Source organism: Ictidomys tridecemlineatus, chromosome 8, assembly GCF_052094955.1.
Source record: "Ictidomys tridecemlineatus isolate mIctTri1 chromosome 8, mIctTri1.hap1, whole genome shotgun sequence".
Classification (NCBI taxonomy): Eukaryota; Metazoa; Chordata; class Mammalia; order Rodentia; family Sciuridae; genus Ictidomys; species Ictidomys tridecemlineatus.
This window is the reverse complement of record NC_135484.1, coordinates 28,431,271-28,449,959: the sequence shown is the minus strand read 5'-3', so window position 1 is coordinate 28,449,959 and position 18,689 is coordinate 28,431,271.

The following is an 18,689-nucleotide window of genomic DNA, read 5'->3' as shown; positions in this document are numbered from 1 at the left end:
AAAATACCCAACAAACAGTGAGTGGATTTTATAATGATTTACAATCTAAAAACAAGTTGTACCTTTGTTTCCCATATGTTTATATGAGCCAGGGTTCTCCAGAGAACCAGAGCTAGTTGGCTGTGTGTCTGTGCATGTGTGGGCACATGTGGGTGCACATGACTGCAAGCTGGAGAACCAGTGTTATGTTTTGGGTCTGGAATGTACCCCCAAAGCTCACTGGTTAGGCAATGTAGAAATGTTCAGAAGTGAAACGATAGGATCATGAGGGATGTAACCTCATCAGTGTATTAATACATTGATGGCTGAATCGAAAAAGTTGAAGGCAGTAGGTTACTAGGTGCATATCCTGGAAGGGTTTATCTTCTCCATACTTTCTCTGCCCCACCCCTTCTCTCTGTGCTTCCAAATCACCATGAGTTGAGCAGTTTTACTACACCATGCCCATCCACCATGATGTTCTGCTGCACTTCAGGCCCAGAGCAACCGAGCTGGCCAACCACAGACTGAGTCCTCTGAAACCATGAGACTAAAATAAACTTTTCCCTCCTAAGTTGTCCTTGTCAGGTATTTTGGTCACAGCAATGAAAAGCTGACCAGCATACCCTAGGGAAGAGTTAATGTTTCATGTACTTTCTGGAGATATTCTGAAAGCAGAATTTCCTCTTTGTGGGATTTCAGTCTATTAAGACCATCAACTGCCTGAACAAGGCCCACCCACATTATGTAAGCTAATACCTTCACAGAGACAGCAAAACTGGTATTTGAACATATTTCTAAATACTCTGGCTTAGCCAAGTTAACTTATAAAATTAACCACCAGGACATGCAAACAAAATATAATTCTTTGCTTGTTTAATAAAGAAACTAACATGTTCCGTATATGTCAGAATTGTATAGAATCATATAGATGCTTTAGGAAGTAGAAGTTTTCTCCTTCATACTCTCAATCTTTGCTCTAGTGAACTTTATAAACAATTTTAGGTCTGAAATTTTTTTTTTTCATTAACTTTAAAATAGGAATTTTGAAGGAGCATTCTTCTGGAATAACTTTATTTTGGCACTGGAAATTGAACCCTGGGGTATTTTACCACTGAGCTACATCTCCAGTGGTTTTTATTTTTTATTTTGAGATAGGATCTCATGAAGTTGTTGAAGCTGGCCTCCAACTTGGGATCCTCCAGCCTCAGCCTCCAGAGTCACTGGGATTAAAGGTATGTGCCACCATACCTAAATAGAATAATTTAATACTGAAATACTTATTTACTTATGTTCTACATTAGGGACTTTTTAGAACCAACATTTTAACTGTTTCTTGAGTGACAGTGTTCAAAGGCTGAAAGTAAGAAGGAATTTTGCATTTGTAAATTCCTTTATTCAAACACAATTAATTTAAAATGCAGGAGACAGTGTGTTGATAGAAGGTGACTCCAGGTTATAGGGGAACAGAGTGATAATGTAACTGTCTATGTAGGGAGGATAAAGGGGAGGGAGAGCTGTCCAGAGACCTAGACATCTAAGCTGAGGCAAGGCAATCATTACAGATTACTCATAAGTTAGGTTACCTGGATTCAGGTGCCTGCTCTGATACTAATCAATTGTCACCTAGAGAAAGTTCTTTAACTTTTTTAGTACTCAATCTTCTTTACTACAAAAACAGTTTTCTAAGTTTTATAGATTAAATATGAAAATATTTGTAAAACACCTTGCAAAAACAGAGAGGCACCTGGTGATGGTGGTAGAACATCATTATGAGGTAGAACGTGAGGAGGGACTAAATGATCCCATACTAGGTATGTGGATCTGTTCCTGGTGTCTAGATTGGACTGGGTGTAGGTATAAAAAGACATACTCAAAATGATAAAAAGAGGAAGATCAAAGAGAGCAAAAATGATTTTCTCAGAAATAACATCCTCATGTAATATTCTTAGGTGTTTAAAACATATACCTGAGATGATGTTGTTTTGTAAGGATAGTTCTGTGAGATATAACTCGAGGCAAAATGAAAAAAAATTGCTTAAAAAAATTTATTCCAGGTGACCTAAATACCCCAGTAGGTATGTCTCTTTTACATGGTCACCTAGGAAGTAGCATTTGCATTCTGAGGATGCTCCCATTAAAACAAATACAATGAACAATATGGATTCTGTGTGTGAGTAAGAATATTTTAGTTTTTGATTTTTCCAATTGATTGTGATTTGGGGGGAGTGTAGCTAAAAAATGAAACAGCAAGTCATTTTTCAAGAAAGTTTATGAAAAAGTTTTATAATCGTATCTTTGGAATCTGTATTCAATATCAAAATATAACAATTTGGAAGACAATATTCCTTGTTTTGTTTAAAAACATAAATTTTATTAATTTATATCAAAATGAAGATGTTTGTTCTTTTAAATATAAATACAATTTAAATAAAATTAACAATGGTGAAATTCAACTGGCAAAAACAGAACTTTAAATTAAAAAATTCTTCCTATGCATATGTTTTTCTGTCCCTCGTGCAAACACATACTTTATCCATATTGAAAAGACAAAGCAATAAGTTAGAATGGACTCATTAATTTATAGGCATAGAGTGTGGAGATTTCTGCCCAAGTCTCATGTTCCACAGACATGGTTAATGGAGCACAAGCTCTGGCATGGAAGCCCAAAGACACTGTTCAGTCCATACTCTGAACATCTGAGTTATCAAGGGTAAGATGCTTAACTTCTCTGCCTCAATTTACCCTTGTCTAAATCTGCCCATAATATATATGCTGGTTCATTTCAAAGGCTGTGGAAAGAATCAAATGTAATTACCTATTTAAAAATTCTTCAAAAAAATAAAATGCTAAATACAAGTTAGGTGCTACAGTATGTGTTCTTTATTTAATTTCCTAGAAGAATTCAAAATAATGAACCCATATCATACACGGTTTCATTTTTTAAATTAAGCAAATAAATTTAATACCAGTTTTTAAGTTTGTTTCTTTCTTCTCACCTCAAATAAATGTTACCTATTTTTTTTTATTGGTTGTTCAAAACCTTACAAAGCTCTTGACATATCATATTTCAAACATTAGTTTCAAGTGAGTTATGAACTCCCATTTTTACCCCAAATACAGATTGCAGTAGAATAGAGGATAGGAAAGGTAGCAGAATACAACAGTTACTAGTATGGCATTATGTAAAAATGTGAATGTGTAACCAATGTTGCCTATTTTTATTATGGCTAATGAAATAAGCTCAGGTTTTTGACTATGCTTGTTTTCAATCTTGTAAAATGCAGAGCCCACACTATCAAATCAAATCTATAGGTTGAAATGATGACCTCCATGGATTAGTTAGACCAGTGTGTGGACACAAAGTCTGTAATGCTCTGAAGTGTACATGTTTAAGGAGTGTTATCTGTTTTACTAGCAAATAGGGGTTTCCTCATAATTTGGAGTCATCACAGAGCAAGGAATTTATGGTTATCATATTTCTCAATGGTAAATATTTTGCCTGGCTCAATAGGTCATAAGTCATACTATTTGATTCTATTTCTGGCTAGAAAACATAGACATACTAATTGCATTTAACTAGATTGAAATATAATCTGATCTATGTTAATTTTTTAAAAACATTCATAAATGTGTATTTTCAGGAGAGTTATAAAAAATAAAGAACTTTATAAATTCGTAACTTATTTTTTAAATATCAAATTTATAGCCAGAATGTTGGATTTTGACTAGTTATGCTTACTTGTACTAAATTGTAAAAAAATGGAACCATAATAAAATATTAGCATGTTTTAATCTAGTTATTTATTCCTTCAGAATAACATATTTTGAAGGTCTGTCACCCTACTCACAAATGTTCAATTATCCATTAATGAAAATTTCTTGTGTAACCTGAATTTTTGTATTTGCATTTTAAGACAATAAAACTTTATTCTATAATTATTCAAACTATGAAACTCCAGTAAATATTCTCATTAACATAACTCAAATTTTGGATATAATAAAAATGGTGAATTCTAAAATTATTCCAGGTGCTATAAACATTCAATGAACATGCAGAACAAGGGAGCTACAGAATTCTGCAAGCATAAAAAACAAGAAAAATGTGTTTTACAAAATTTTTACTCTATTTCTTTATTCAACTAGAACCATGAGTATGGTAGCAAGACAAAGACCTTTTTTCCCCCGGTGTCTGGTGATTTAATTGCATTTTTAATGTTTCAGAACCATATACAACAATTTCCCTTTAAATTAATATAAACTAGCCAATGTATGAAACTCTCTCCATGGTATTTTTTTCTTATTCGGAGCACAATATTTCATAGCAATTGAGTTCTGGGAATTGTAAATAGTATACAATTCTTTCAAAAACAGTAAAAGAAAGATTGCATACACAAAAATGCTTATTCTGAACCCATTAGAAATAGTGTTACCTTTTTCTCAAAGTTAGTAGGCCAATAAAACTAGTTGAGATTACAATTACTGGATATAAAATTATAATTTTAGAGGATTTAAAGACAAATATTTTCCCAAAGCATAAGAATAAGCATATCCAAATGTTCTTTCAAGTAGAGAAGAATGAAATAAAGATACACTCTATAAAATTGAGTATGCAATATGTTAATCCAAGGATTAGTGTGTATTTTTTTAAAAAATAAAGATTCCAATAAGTCTTTTTTATTATTTTAAAAAATTCATTTCATAAGTTAAATTTATTCACATCTTTTTATTTGTATATTAGATGCTAAAAGACTTCACATTAACATCACTGCAAATATTTAGCCAAGAATGCCAGCTGTTGATTATACGTCTGTGACGGAAAACTTGGCGTATTTCCAATCAGATGCCTTTACTGTATCCAAAATAGAGCATTTTTAAAATACAGTGCTTCTCTGCTGAAGGATCTTGAAATGAGCATATTTGAGAAAGTGCACCCTAGGTATTGATACAAAGCCATTAGAGCAGGGGGTTAACCTAAAGTTGAAAGTCCAGGACATCCCGTACTGATGTGATACCATTAAAAATCAGAGAAGATTATAGATGCACACATACAAACTCAAAAGTGCTCACATCCAGAGTAAGAATGATAGCTAACGTTTTTGGGTGCTTCCTCTGTCAGATTTAATCTAAGTGATGCACATAGACAAGCTCATTTAATTCTATGAAGGAGAAACAATTCCCATCACCACTTTACAGACAAAAAATACTGTGGCATATCAGATGTCATATTATTTGTCTAAGGACCCCAAGTCATATGAACTTTGGAAGCCACAATTAAAAATATTTTTTTTAGTTGTTGATGGACCTTTACTTTATATATATGTAGTGCTGAGACTCAAACCCAGTGCCTTACACATGGTAGGCAAGTGCTCTACCACTGAGCTACAACCACAGCCTATGGAAGTCACATTTTTAATTCACTGTGCTATGCAGTACTGTCTCTTACACAAATATTTGAATGCAGGGAATAAGGACTCCAATCAGAAGACGGTCACCTCAGATTAGGCATGTGTTTCTCAGGGATGCCCCTCCAGCATGAAGTCAGAGTGGATCGACTGGCTCTTACTACACCAAGCCTATTGTTTTTTGCATAAACATCACTGTGACCACAGTTGGAATCTATCATTGGAGTACATTTAACTATATAAAATTGTCCTCTTTTTTCCAATAACAAAACTCTGAAGTTGCTTCAAAAATAAGTTTGTTTTTTAAAAGATGCAACACTGAAGTATTTAGGGGCAAAGGGTCATTGTATCTGCAGCTTATTTTCAAACAAGTTCAGAAAAATCACGTGCATACACGTAAGTACACTGTTAGAAAAAAAACAAGTCTGATAAAATATTAATTTTGGGAATCTGACTGAAAGTAAAAGATAATTTGTATACTACTTTTGTAGTTTTCCTATAAATCTAAAATTATTTATTTCAAATAAAGAATTTTTTTTAAATAAAAAATAATTAATGGAAAACTACTTGGAAGTTTAGAGAATTAAAAGACTTTCCTAAGAAACAGCAATAAGGAAACAAATATTAAGGATATAAATATGCCTGAATTGTCACTTTGGAGGCAAAACTTTAGTATCTTCTGTTTATGGAAGACTGTTTAACATCACCTTCCTGGAGCTCCATTTCAGACTCATATCTTTTTTGTAATCGAGACTGAAAGAGAAAGTAAGAAAGTAAGAGTTTTCTTTTCTATCTAAAGTCTGCATCTCAGTTCTAACTTTCTCTCTGTGCATTCTTTCTCTTTTTAGGTCATTTCCTCTCCACAGAACTGAGTTGCCCTTGAAACTTTTCACAAGATAAACAAATTGGAATGTAATAAAATATCCCCAATGTCCACAAAAGAGATTTGATAGATTCACATTTTATATTGAGGCTAAAAGTGAACTTCAACACATCAGGGTGAATTAGTGTAAAATCAAAATTGTCTTAAAACAGTTTAAAAATATTAAGTAGGGGATCATTGAGTTGTATAGTAAGTCTTGTACATAGTAAATTCTGATAGCTCCTAAGCTTAACAAAAGCAACAAAATTAAATATTTCCATCCAAATGAGCCCTCAGATGATTCTGCTCTTAAGATAACCGTCCAATCCTGAGATGTATATGGTATTGGGAGTGAGGGAGTGAGAATTTAAGTGATTCTTCTTGCTGTGGAGTTTATTCTACTTGGTTTAATGTTAAGCCTCCCAAAACATAATGTATGTAAATAGAATTGTTTGTTGTTGGGGTTACACAAGAGTAGAGCAAACAGATTTTGCTTCTAGCCACAGTGGAGGAACTCTGTCACAGTAGGCCTCCAACCATAAGCAACTATAAAAGTAGACACAATATATAAAATCACTACTTTCAGACATTGAACAACAGGTAGCAATGACTGTGATCCCCAATAGATGAACAAAAATATTAGTGCCCTGTCTATCACTCAGCTCTCTGCCTGGCATTATTTCCTAGACTATCAATCAGGAATAATATCAAACAATACATAGCAGTCCACCCAAGCTGAGGCCAAGATGAGAATTCAGGGCCATTAAGATGGTAGAATCTGTATGACATGGTCTGGAGGGAAGTAGGCTGAGCAGAGGAGCTCCAGAAATCTGCACAGAGGTCCCCCTTGAATCTTTGGATGAATGGTAAGCTGTGTATGTGTAGGTTGAAACTGCCTGGGGCAGGACATAGGATAGCAGCTAGAAAAAGGACAAGAATAGAAGAATGGGAAGAATAGACGAATAGAAGAATGGAAGGTAGGAAGAGCAGGAAAACATTTGTGTACTGACCAGTGTTGGTCAATTCAAGCTCAGAAACTGAAAATATGAAAAGGATTCATCCACGTAGTAAAAAATACCAATAAAACAAGAGTCTGACCACATTTTAACATGTATACAAAGTCTCTGGACATGATGTAATTATCTGCTCTTTCCAGATACCTGCAATCAAAGCATAAAGGTGACCAAAAGTTCACATTCCCAGGCAGCATCTTGAGATATGCATAAGTCCTTTCCCTACATGGCCTCCTGACATCATTCTGAAAAAAAAAAAATCTCTCAATGTTGCTTTCATCACATTTTTTTCATTCTATTTATGCACCTGCCAAAGTGAAAGGACTTTATTAAGCATTGCAGATATCACAGAAACTCCACAAAGTCCATACCTCAGAAGGAAGAACAATCTAATCCTAAGGAAAAGATTACCCTTTACTTATCTTGACAAGTTTTGAAAGAATCAAGGTCATCTGCAGGTTAATTAACTGCCTATGGAATGATACTCAACATTCTATTAAGGATGATGATAAAAATTCAATCTCTGATGAAGTGTCTATAGTGTCCAGTATATAATAAAAATTACTAGACATGCAGCTGAAGGAGCCTAGGGAATTTCACCCCAAAATATGACATCCTGAGATGCTGATTATTTTAAATTAAAGGCTCTTGAAGCTCAGATATTGAACTTCCCTAACAGGAAAACAATTGCTTCTGATCTACTCCCTGAGGTTTCATTAACAAAATTCATATTATAGGAAGGAAGCTTGAAGAATGTCATTATACCTGGGCATATTTGTCCAATGCTATTGAATGTACCTAGGACCATTCATTCTAGAGACTGCAACTATTGTCTGCCCTCTTACTCCATTCATAACCTCTAATAATCCTCTTTAAAATTTTTTACATTTACCCATTCTTCTCTTCTGTATATAGAAGTGTATAAAAGCAACTGAACCACACTGGATTATTGGGCACTCACCTTTCTGTGATGCCCCAGTGCACATGCAATAATTTTGTTCACTTTTTGATCTATTGTCAATTCTGTCTAATGGAACTTTGAAGAGAGAAAGGGAAATTTCCCCCCATTTTCTACAAATGTGACCCATAATCAGAATAACAATCATGCAATAAAACAGAACCAGAAATGGTACAGATGATGAAATTAGTAGACCATGTCTTTAAAACTATTATAATAATATTGAAGAACCTTAAGGAAGTAAAAAGAATAAAGAATGGAAAATAAGAAATCACATTAGTGAAACAGAAACTAAATAAAAGAAAATACTACCAACAAAAAATATATATAATATAAAAATTTAAAATTTGCCAAAAATCTCATCTGGAAATTATACACTGCAAAAGAAACTATCCGTAAACTAGAAGACAGAACAATGGAAATTATCCATACTGAAATATTGGAAGCTAAAAAAAAAAGCAACAACAACAACAACAATAACAAAAACAGTTAAAAATAATAATAGAATAGAATCTTAGCACTGTGGTACTTTTAAAAGTAGATCCAAGAAACTCAACAAAGACTACAAAGTCTGAGCAGAATAAACACCATGAGCATTCCAGGGCATATTAATCAGGGTTCAATCAGGTCAACAGACCTACTGTGAGCCACATACAATAAAGGGATTTATTTTGAGGATTTGCTTTCAGGCAGCTGTGGAAGCTGCTCAAGCGGACTGTAGAGACTACAAACTACCTCTGTGCTGGAACTAGGTCGTCAAGGAAATAGAGACACGGAGTGAAGACATCAGGAGTGAACATTGAGGGAACCTGTGGGGGGAAATGTAAAATCTGGGAGGAAAAACTAGAACCTACCTGAACAAATAGGAACAGGTTTGTCTCACTCCCTCACATTTGATGATGTTTTAAGTCGCAAGCTAAGGCATTACCCTTCTCTGTGAAACTGTACATGACCTGGCCTGGGATTTAAACAATCTAAAACGAATATTCTAGAAATCTAGATAATTCTCCCCAACACCAAGTAGGTAAACCATCCATCTAATCAGTAAAACCATACATGAGGTACAACAGTGCCCGGCCCCATGTCAAGCAGCCTAAAAACTGCCTACTACTTCACTTCACATCTTTTAACCATATTTAACATCTAAATGAAAACAATCCAGTAAAATAATTTAACTGTATAATGTGATGTGAGTATTCAGATTAAAACTAAAAACATGCCAAAGCTCTCCCCAAAAGAACATACAAAACTCTCTTTATTCAGCTTTGGTTAATGTTAATTTTTCCTTTAGCTGAATTATAGTCTCCCTTTGACAAACTATAACTTAAATATTGAAAAAAAAACTTAGTTCCTATTAATGCATCTTATGTTTTATGTTAACAGGATGGAGAAAAAAGATAATCTTAAAAAATATATTCATATAGAAAAAAAGAAGAAATACTCAAATAAAAGTGTTCATTTCTGAGGCTGATTACATGATTTTAACTAATATTTGTAACTTTATTCTTCCACTAACCATTCATTCCTCAAGTTCAAGCAAGCAGTTTGACTGGTTGTGATTCTTTGCCTAGTGGGATAAACCAAACTTATTGCTGTGAGGTGAGGACGAACCACTAAAAGTCTTGCTATAGTTTTTTGTTGACTTTTATTATAGGTGTGGAATTACTAAGAGGTGTCCAAAGATATTTCATGAATTTCAAAATATCCCTCCTTACACTAATAGTACAGTAGAAACTTAGTTTCCTTTTGATAGAATCAAATACTCCAGTCAGCTCCAAACCTCCCTTCTCTGCTCATTGATTTACCACAGTGTCAAACTCCCATTTAATAAAACCATTACTATGTCCCCTGATGGAAGCATTTCTGTCTTGAGAACTAAAACCTGTAGACATGTTGTTTGCTTAAGGTTGCAGAGAAGAGAAAGAATAATTTTGTTACCAATGCATTCAGGGCAAACAGTGAGCTAAGCCACTCATTTCTATTTCAATTTCTTGGTTGCCAGGTCTGTATACTGAGAGAAAAAACACCATAAATAAAACACTGATTTAGAGAATATAACCTACCTTGGATGACATATTGAAGACCCACAAAATGTTGCCAGGCTTTTGGTACCATAATTTCATCTTCAAGAGGCCATTCTCTCAGGCTAGCTGCTTTAGAGGAATGGAGAACATAATGATACAAGTGAATTCTATACACACAGGGGCATTACTATATCTTATTGATTGTAGAATGAGTCTCTTGGTCAGAAACAATGCTTTATGGAATACCATGATAGTGAATAAAACATTTTTAACATCCATAGAGGGTGATTTTGGCAGAAGCTTCACAGGTAGGCATGTGTATATACAGAATAGGTTTCTTTTCCAGTGAGAACAAAGTATCCCCTTTCAATGGTGGAAATAAATTATATAATCTACTTGCTACCAGGTAGTTGGCTGATTCTCCTGGTAATGATGTTATATTGGGGCTCAGTATTAATCTCTGATAGCAGTGGCAGTTTTCAGATCAGTTTTGATGAGTAGGTCTAATGCTTATTCCCTGAATAACCTCCTTTCCTGATGCCCATGGCCACTTTGATTACGATCTCATTGGATAAAGACAGAGGTGACTGCAGAAACAAGTCCACAGAATGACTTATAATGTCCACCTCTTCTGAGCATTGATGTAGGAAACAAGCACCTTTATAATCTGTGTCAAATATTTATCCATTTTTCAATCATTGTTCTTTTAACTGATAATCATCCAACCAAACTATTAGCCATAGCCCATAAATTAATGGGTATCTGATCATATCTTCTTTCAGACTAAATGTTCCTCAAGGATAAGAACAGGAAAAAGGTTTTATTTGTGTTTGATTTTATTCAAAGTTCTACTTTAAAAATTAGCTAGTGCTATAAAAACAAAAGGAAAAAAAGAAAGAAAAGAAAAAAGAAACAAAAAGCATAAATTTTGGAAAGTAGTAAACTATTTTTATTCAAAGATAACATGGTAATGTATATTAAAAACTAAATAATCTTTAAAAACTACTGCTGGAGTTTATGAATGTTTTTTTTATCAATTCCATAGACACAAAAGCAGCATGAAAGTATCAATTGTATTTCTACACACTAGTGAAGAACACTAAAATAAAAATACAATCACATTTAAAATGGCATAAAATAACATAAAATATTTAGGAACAATAGTATTTGCAAGATCTGTATACTAAAAGTATAAGACATCACTGCGAGAAATTAATAACCTAAATAAATACAAACATGTACATGTACATGAATGAAGACTCAATATTTTTAAGAGGTGAATTCTATCTACATTGATCTATAGATTTAAAATATTCACAAAGTCTTTGGGTTTTTTAAAAATATTTAAGATGATTCTAAAATTTATATGGAAATATCAGCTGTACAGAGTAGCCCCCAAACATCTTAGAATAAAAGAATATTTTGAAGTACTTATACAATTTGATTTCAAACTTTCTATAATCAAGATGGTGTGGTATTGCATAAAGATAACCAATAGATTGATGAAAGCAAACAAATAGTGAGTATAGGAAAAAAGACTCACATATACATAGTTGTTTTTTTTTTTTTTTTTAACCAAGGCACCAACATAAGTTAATGGAGTAAGGAAAGTCTTTTCAATGGTTTTGGAAAAAATGTGAAAATAATGCAGCTTAAACAATCCATAAAAAGTTAATTCAAGATAGTTCATACTATTACATGGTAAAATAAAATTTCTTAAATTTTCTTAAAGAAAACATAGAGGATAATTTGGGCAACCCTATGAAAGACAACTCAACTAGTAATTTGTTGGCTTCCATGTACTTTGTGTTGCCCAATTTTAGCAAAAATCTCATCAAATTTGTTTAGCCAGAATCCTCCACCCTTAATGTCTGAACATCCTCAATATTTGATCAAGTGCCTCACCACCACATAGATGATATCAGCCTAAACTGCCTTGAGCAAGAATATTGTTAGTTTATTTAGACAAAATCCCATCTTGCCCTTGTTATTTCCTTTTAGTAATTTTCTCTCCACTAATGTGCACCCTGCTCCTCAGTATAAGACCCCACTTATCTATATTCACAACAGTCCTCTGTTTTACCACAAGGTCCCCCTATGCAATAGTTTCTGAATAAAATAAATCTGCTTTATCTACTGCCCAGCTCTGATTTTATTTAACACTTCTTATCAGTAAAAAGTTCTAATTAATGGTAATATACAAGAACATAGATAAATCTCAAAATATGTTGAGTGACCGAAGCAAACCACAAATATACAAACTGGATGATTCTGCTAATCAGTAATGAAATGCTTCAGAATAGTAGGTATCTCTGGGTGAATGACATAGAGATTGGTTAGAAATGGCACAAGAGAACCATTTGGGGATTATAGATTTGTAATATTTATATCTCAGTATGTGATTTTCAAGGGTACACAGTTGTCAAACATTGTGCTTAAGAGACATTTCACTTAATCTCTGCCGTTTTGATTTTACAATAGTACTTCTGTGGGGAGCATCACACAATAAATGTTAGAACGTTTTCTTGGAACTAAAGTATTTTTTATTATACTCCTAAGCTCACTTTTTAAAAAGTTGTGTACTGTCTTCAGCAGTTGTTTCCTGCCTTTGTATTTCCCTGTCTAACCCTTATAGAATAGTTATCATCTCAAGCACTTGAGCATTTGCTTCAGGATCTCTTCCAGCTCTCCAGAGCTCTTCTGATTGATGATGTACTACAGAGTAAGGAAGGTTCCTAAATCAGAAAAGTCAAAATAATCTGTTATAATTTCACCTGCAGGCCACAGTACACCACCTCTTTTCAAGATAAATTCCTCCTTTAGCAAAAAAGAGTCATCATTTCCAAAACCTGAGGGAATTACCTGGTATGTGTTCTCATCAGTTGGGTAACATTATATAAAGTAAGATTCTTTTTGCAATGGTTATATATTTGATGCCCCAAAGCAGGCTAAGAGTTTAACCTCACATGCTCCTTCCCCAGGCTACAATCAATGTCCACTGGTCTTTGAGGGGCTGTACATGGTGTCAAACCTCAGAATTTCTAATACTGCCCACAGGTTCCCATAATGTCCGTTGAATGTCTGTCATTCTTAACTAGTGAATGAAATTAACCCCTACAGAGACAAGCAAAACTTTCAATGCTTCAAGAAAGGATAGTGAGAGGGAATAAGCAAAATTAAAATGATTTTAGAAGAATAAAACAAAATAAAAATGAAAAACAAAGAAAAAAGAAAAAAGTGAGCAGGAAAGAAACCCATACATAGCACAAGCATTATTAAAGCCATCAAAATAACTAATGAGAACAAATTTTTAAAAAGTCCATTTTCTTTTTTGAATAGCTCCATTGAATTTTTCTTAAAAAACACACAAATCTTAGCTACACCAAGAAATATTTTAAGCTTGCTTCTTCATTCATATATTAAAATTTGTTGGGAATATTTATGTATCTATAGAGTTCTTACAGCAATATGGGGGGTCAGAATGCTTCCTGATCTAACTTAACTTTGAATCAGATTTTTCTTACTTAGAAATAAATAGGGTGAACTTAGGACATGGGAGATTTCCTTCGGGAAATAGGATGGATCATTTTCCAAATGTCCCCAGTTTTTTTTTTTCAACTTTCTGAATTATGAGTAGCCTTGTCTGTCACTCCTACAACTTAACCTGGTAGTATTGCCTTCAGTTACAACTCTGTAGTCAGACTTGCACCTTCCATTTGTTCATTAATCTGGAATATAGTCATTGAGCACGTACTACTTTAGGTATAGGAGATACAGTTGTGGAAAAGCCAGATGTAGCCCTGCCCAATGGAGCTTAGAACCTCTTGTCACACAAATAATCATACAAATGATTATTTTATTTAATTATAAATATGGAAAAGGTCATAAAGAAACAACAAAGATAAGCAAGAGAATATCTCAATACCATTTAATTGGGTTGGGAGGTAGAAACGCCATTTTCGAGGCCTAGTCTAGCACCAGGAAGTAGTCTGACTTTCACAGGTGTACTATTTTGGGGATATATTTTAGTCACATTGACACCAGCTCATCCTTCTGGTGTTGACCAAATACTTTATTGATATGATTTTTTGCCTAATATGGAAATGTTCCAGTTTTTATTGCTTGGATTATAAACATTTACAACATGATTTAAAATGTTATCTATTATTCAAAAGGCATTTTCTTGCAAGATAGGATCTTGTGACATGATGAAAACTGTGTTTTATTCATTCTTTGGGGGAAAGGCAGAGGAAAAATACTTTATTAAATAAGATGCTAGAAATTATAACAATAAAATGAATTACATATTTCCTTATCAAATGGATTATTTTTGCAGCTTTTGTTTGGAACATTGTAACTACAATACAAATTATACAGCAAAGGTAATTGTTATTTAACTTGCTTAATTCTAGTGGTCTAACCATTTAGCTATATTGTTGAACTATATAGTTACTATTCCATGACTATAAATAATTAAATGAATAAATAACAGAAAGTGAGATTTTACTTTGTAAATTGCCTATAACTCATGACTATTTTTTTTTCACTTTTCAATTCCTTAACAATTTCTATAGGTTTATATATGACAACAAATTGTCTTGCTACGTCTTATTTGGAAATTCAAAACCAGCACAAAATTTGAATGTCTTTGCTGAGGTATATCTAAATTAATAGCTTTAAGTGGCTTTTAGTGAGATTTCAATAATCATATTCATTTTATAGTGGAATTTCACTGGAGCATAAAGCAATCACAGTTTTCAAATACCTCAATATAGAAACTTATTTTGGAAAATGCAAGATTGTGTTATGTTCATTTTGCTAAACTTTTCGAGAAAGTTCAAAACTTTTTCAAGAAAACAAGTTATTACTTTAGTTTGCTCACACTGTGTAACCAGATACCATAGACTAGGTGTCTTAAACAACAGAAACTAATTTTCTCACAGTTCTGGAGACTGGAAGTCCCTGATCAAAGTGCTGGCAGTGTTGGTTTGTGGGTGAGAATGGAGGTGAAGTTCATGCAAGCCCAAGTGTTCTCTGGTCTCTGATGTCTCTTTTTTTTTTTTGTAAGAGCACTCATCCTGTTGGATCAGAACCAATCCTGTGACCTCATTGAACCTTACTTAACTTCATTAGTAGCCCTATCTACAATGATAGACATACTGTGGGTAAGGTCTCTGAGATACGAATTTGGAAGGGACACATGCATTCAGTCCATAATAGTAATTGAAATGTCAGTGTCATTTTACTCCAAAATCAGTGACACAATGCTTTATTTAATGAGAATAAACAAATCTCTGATTCTCTAAGTGTGGGTTCTCATCAGGAAATTAGGCCATTGGGTCCGACAGAAATAATTACAATAGGCTGGTGATGTAGCTCTGTGGTAATGCATATGCTTAGCATGCATGAGGCCCTGGTTTGATCCCCCTTACCCCCCCAAAAAAAAGCAGAAAAAGAAAGAATTGCAAGTTAAAGATATTACCTAAATATTATATAAACTAAACATCAGAGAAACCTATTGATAAAAACTTATTAACAGTACTTATGTTAGGGATGGTTATTAAAGAAGGCACATGACAAGATAGTGATCAACCATATTATTATAGACACAGCCCACTCTCTGTGCTACAGGAAGAGGAAAAAAAAGCAGAAGTATTGAAATTATATTAAAAATTTTGGCATTGCCAAAATGAAGCTATTTCATAGATACATGAAAAGAAAATGTCAGCCAGATGCAGTGTCAAATGCTTGTAATCCCAGCTTCTGAGGCAGGAGAATCACAAGTTCAAGGCCAGCCTCAACAACTAAGCAAGACCCTGTCTCAAAATAAAATATAAATATTTTTTAAAAATATTTTTTAGCTGTCTATGGACCTTTATTTTATTTATTTGTATGTGGTGCTGAAAATTGAACTCAGTGCCCCACGCATGCTAGGCAAGTGTGCTACTACCAAGCCACAACCCAAGGCCCAAACATAAATATTTTTAAAAGCATGGGATATATAGCTCAGTGGTAGAATGGACCCTTGAGTTCAATCCCTAGTAACACACAGAGGGGGGCGGGGAGAGAGAGAGAGAGAGAAGGTGGGGGAAAATAAAACATTAAATGAGGTAAAATTGTGTGAATTAACCTTATGATTATTTCAGCTTAAACTTCAGCTACCAAATTTCAGCACAGCTACAATGGGATAGATTATTCAGAAAACACAAGTTTTAAAAAGTGAGGACTCAGATGTCCAAACACAGAAGACAAAAACAAGCCTGGAAAATACTGCCCTTGGAGAAATTAGAACTACAAAGAGTTGCTTTCCAAAGTTGAAATGTCTGTGGTAGAATAAGCACCTCATTCTCATGAAAATGATAACTTCTTAGAATGGACACCAAAAAAATAGCAACTGGGTTCAGCTGGATTGCTGCCTGGTTTTAAGTGCAAGAGGACCAGTGTTTTTTAAACAAGAGGCCAGTTGTTACCAAGTCCCACAGAGAAAGAACTCCTGGATCCTGGTAGATGCCCACTTGTGCATGTGCACCACTTGTGTATAGCCTGATCCTGTTATTCAGAGCTTCACACAGAATCATAACACTGCTGGGAAAGGGGGAGCAAGAGAAGATAAAAGGGAAGCCAAAGAGAACAGCTCCCGACAGGTAGAACATTAGTCAGTGCAATGTTCCAAAGGGTTCCACAGTGTGCACCTTGGCATAGGACCAAATTAGGTGAATAATTTAGGACATGAATCACAGAATGAGAAATGAAACATTTAAAAATTCACTATGAAAATATTTTCTAATAGGTAAAATGTATTGAGACTTTTTTTTAAAATCTGAGACCAATTATAAATTTTGACAACTTGGATTTTGGTCTGATAAAACTTGTGTGCCAGAGCTGGGGTATGATTTTTTTTTGTCTTTTTTTTTTTTTTTAAACAAGAGCTTTAGTTAAATAGATCTGGATAAATGAAAACTGGAGAGAAGTCATTACTTATTTCATCCAGCATTAAATATCAGTTATTGCAGTAAAAAAGTACTAAGCTATAATTATTAGCCAAATTATAAGTTATAGGAATATAATTATATATCAAAAAGTATTTCATCTTACCAAACAAAAGAGTCATAAAAATGAATGGAGCTAATAAACTACAGTCTTAAAAAATTTCACTGGTACTGATAGCCTGCCATTTGATATAATTTATTTAATATTTTATGATAGGCAGCCTGAACATAGGAATGTTGTGAAGTTTATAAGAAATTCCATAGGAAAGATGAAACTCATAAAGCAAGGCAGATGTACTGCTACTACCTAGATCATGCCTGCCACATAATAGTTTCCCTATAAAGATTTGTTGATGCGTCAACTGCTTTGGCTTGAAAACCATAATAGTATAAATTTTTTATGAGGTGCTTTCTAAATATCTTGCATTTATCTTCTAAATGTAGCTCTTGGCTATATTCTGAGGCTGGCTTTCTCTTTTATTGTGTTATAACTAACGGACACACTGAGTTATTAGCTTAGTTTTGCTTTGCTTTCTACATTTTCTCTTACATCTTTACAAGGGATAACATGGGAACTATTTTTTTAACATCCAAGTAGTCTGCCTCTACAACTACCCTATGTTAAAAAAAGGACAGAGAAAGAGCAATAGGAAACTTCATGAAGTATGCCTTCAGCTTAGAGGCAGATTCTACAATCCAAATTTTGCAGAGTATGAAAGATTAAGCTACAGGGGCCGGGGGAAGTAATAGATATACTGATCTACATGAAGAAATCTGTAAAATCTAGTTCTCTGAAGGGAAACAGAGGTTGGTTAAGGTACTGGCTCCACCATTTAAATTAAATGAGCTCCAGTTTCTTTCTTTGTAAAATGAGAAAGAAGTATGAAGATTCTAGAAGGTTCTAGAATATAGAAGAGGATCAAAAAAGTGTAACTTTTATTATTCAAAAAAAATTTGATACTGATAAATATTATTCAAGAAATATAGAGGATCCTGGGCAGATGATTGTTTAAAAATCCTTCTCCCAGGTCAGTCCATGAGCAAATGGTATTGGAAATAAGAGAGCTGGGAATAGTTGAGGTCTTGGGTTTTAAGGGAGTCATAAGGAGCTATTCTTCTAGAGGTCAGAAAACCTTACCAGGTATTGGCTAAGGGACTCATGAAAAATTCTTATTGCCAATTCTCTAAAATCCCTCTTTTTTCTACCAACCATTCTCTATTTCTCCAGAGTTGGAGCAATTGAAATCTCCATCTAGTTGATTACTTTAAAAAAAAGAAATTAGATTCATTGTCCACCCTGAAAATTTAGTGAGTACCCTTATCCATGGTCATAGGTCTCACATCCTGAAGCCCACATTTCCACCCCGAGCAAGGTACATGCAGTATTTATTCCACAATTTACAATATCAGAACCTTTAGTTTAACGTTTGTTGGTGGTGGAGCTGAAATCCCCCTAGAG